This window comes from Austrofundulus limnaeus, unplaced genomic scaffold, assembly GCF_001266775.1.
Source record: "Austrofundulus limnaeus strain Quisiro unplaced genomic scaffold, Austrofundulus_limnaeus-1.0 Scaffold30, whole genome shotgun sequence".
Taxonomy (NCBI): Eukaryota; Metazoa; Chordata; class Actinopteri; order Cyprinodontiformes; family Rivulidae; genus Austrofundulus; species Austrofundulus limnaeus.
The window spans coordinates 6424-9653 of NW_013952432.1; positions in this window are offsets into that span (position 1 = coordinate 6424).

Sequence of the window (3230 nt, forward strand, 5' to 3'; positions counted from 1 at the left end):
CGTACAGAATGATGCATGGCAAGCACAGAGAATGTCCAGTAACGTAGATTTCTCATTTGTCTGTTCTCAGCTGAATTGGGATAATTTATTGTTCTCTCAAACAGTGAGATATTTCCATGTCACCAGTTACTACACAGTTTCTAAAACATATGCTTCAGATGCATTTTTATGTCACTTTTAACTTTTTTTTACCCCCAAATATGCATTTCTTCACTGCAGACAAGAAGGTACTTGTGCTGATATGGCTACTCAGAAACAAAGTTCACTCCAAGAGTGAATATTGGCATGACGGCTCAGTGGTTAGCACCGACGGCTCACTGCAAGAAGGTCCTGGGTTCAGTCCCCGGTTCGGACCTGGGGTCTTTTTGTGCGGAGTTTGCATGTAAAAACATGTACATTAGGTTGCCTTCAGGRCCAGGCCTCCTTTGAAAAAGAGATCTCAACGGGACTTGCCTGGTTAAATAATGGCAAATAAATAAGATATATACAGGGATTAGACAATGAAACTGAAACACTTGTCATTTTAGTGTGGGAGGTTTTGTGACTAAATTGGACCAGCCTGGTGGCCGATCTTCATTAATTGCACATTGCACCAGTAAGAGCAGAGTGTGAAGGTTCAGTTAGCATGGGGAGAGCACAGTTTTGCTTAAAGGGGACCTATTATGCAAAATTCACTTTTAAAGGTTTTTTTACTCAACTTTGGTTATGTACTTCTTAAAAAAAAACAGTCCTAGGACCAAAAAATGCACCCAGGGGCGTATTTACTGTAAGTAAATGTATTTTTAATGTGTATTAATGACAATTTTTATACTTCCGTCATTTTGTGATGTCACAAGCCGTACGACAACCRGCCGGAACCTGCGTTCAGCCCCTTATCGAGCCGTAATGGTGTTGTTGTGTAATGCGCAGCTCACTTAACTAGAAGCCTCCAATAGGGCAATGGGTATAGTGTTGGACCAGAGAGCAGGAGACCAGGGTTTGAGTCTGGCATGGACACAATTTATTATTTTTTTCGTTCGTTATGAACACGTTTTCTCATGTACCTCTTTTGTTTAGCTTATCAAAGCCTTGTTAAAGCCTATTTGTTCGAGTTTCTGAGGTATTTTGACRGCTGCTGCTCCRTGCTCTGGTAACAGCATGCAGAGTGAGRGCAGAGCAGAGGAGGGAAAAAAAAAAYAAGCTGGGACCACGACTCTGCCTCTGGGTCTCTCATATGGTTGTACAACGGAGCTTCTGCTATTATTAGCCATGCTAACGTAAACGCTGGCTTTGGAGGGCGGAGTTAATGTCAACAGATTTTTGGAGGGCYTTACCAACAGAGCTCATTAACATAAACAGCTCTTRTGAACGGAAGTCAGGGCAGGCAGAACTAGAAAATGGGAAATTTTATTATCTGAGAATTATTTTGTGCATTAAATTGAATGAACATGGTCTGGATAGCCCACAGACATACCATAAAAATTTCTAGGACCCATGATTGGTCTCCTTTAAAATATTGCTGTGAACACAACATTATGGCTGACATACTGTACCAGGGTTCAAAAGAGGACACATTTTTGGTGCATGTCTTGCTGGTGCATCTGTGACCAAGACAGCAAGTCTGGAAGTTAATGTGGAGTCACCTTGACCTCCATAGCTTCTGTTTGTTGCCTTTTCTTTAATTAGGTTACCGACTGATGGAGCAGCTTGCTGAAAATGCTTTGCTGTCTTCTCTAACCACATTTGCCTGCTTTCTGGGCATCAATCATTTCAAATTTCAGGAATGCTAATGGCTGCTGATTGTTGGGAGAAAGGTTGATGAGTCATAGTATTTACACCAGAATCAACCGTGCAAAAACTGTACTTAACAAAAGCAGGCCCTATACAAGATAATCACTGATGACAAGGTCATCCAGYTTGACGGCAGAGTCCCTTTCAAATAAATAAATAAATATATAAATCAGCTTTTGATCAGTTTTGCCTCTTTTTAGAGCAAGAACACTTTTTGATGATTTAATGTATGTATGGTTCAATTATTGATTATGTTTTGGACTTCATATTTAAGTGCAGCATGACAGCAACACTCACTTCAAATTTAGTCAACATTAAACGACCATTATTTGTGGTTATCAGTCACATACGATGTGTGCAGACTATCCCTCCCTCCTAGTAGGTTGAAAGGCACTTATCAATCATTTTTATGCCTGATAACATGCATTTAGGTGCAGCAGGTTAAGTTCCTCTCTTGAGACACAGAGCTCAAGCGGTCGGCACGACTCATCCTTCATTTGTGACTGGGGGAAGAAATCAGATTCAGAATCAGAATCAGGTTTATTGGCCAAGCATGTTGACAGACACAAGGAATTTGTTTGAAATACTTTTTGGATTTTTAAAATATAAAATGTAAGGAGAAGAATAGAAAAGTTGACTGAATGAAAATAAATACTTCAGTAAAGTATAGATAACTGAAATTTCTACTTAGGTAAAGTAACAGCATATTTATAATTTTGTTGACACCTCTGATGGTTAACAATTATTGTCCAAATATTATATCTTACAACTTGTCTTTTTGGAGATCAATCAATAAATAAATACATTTTTAAAACCTTCTAGAATAATTTATTTTAAACAAAGTTTTGTTTTAATGGTTAACCTATTATGATATATAGCATGTTGCCTTTTCCCATTTCTCTCTAAACAATGCAGTTTCTCTGCTGTATTCTGAATACAAAACACCCAAAGACAACATTATGCACAGATCCATTGCAGTCATTTTGCAAAAAAAAAGAAAAAAGTTAGAATTTAAACTTGATTGTTTTTCCTCTCATCTGCTTTCTTAAATATCTTCTTTCCAACCCTTTTTATATCAGTTTTATCTCTTTTTTCCACATCTTTTCCTTCCATGCTTCCTCTCTTGGTCCCCCCCCATTCCAGCATGCAAACTTCCCTGCAGCGTTTCCACAGCGTGACTCCACCAGGTGTTGCACACAGCTGGGGGATGATAAAGAATTGCAGATCTCTCTCTTGAAAAATCCATCACACAACCCCCTTGATGATTATCTTCACTCACACAGCTGAAATACATACAAACTGCTTGTAGTGGAGTGTCTCGTGCTGTGGCTCCTCTGATTGAAAATAATCTGTAACCGGGATGAAGCCAAGCAAGGAAATCGACTGCTTATTATTTTCAGTTAAATGTGTAACAAGAACAAGAAGGCGAGCAAAGATTTCAAGACCATATATATATATAT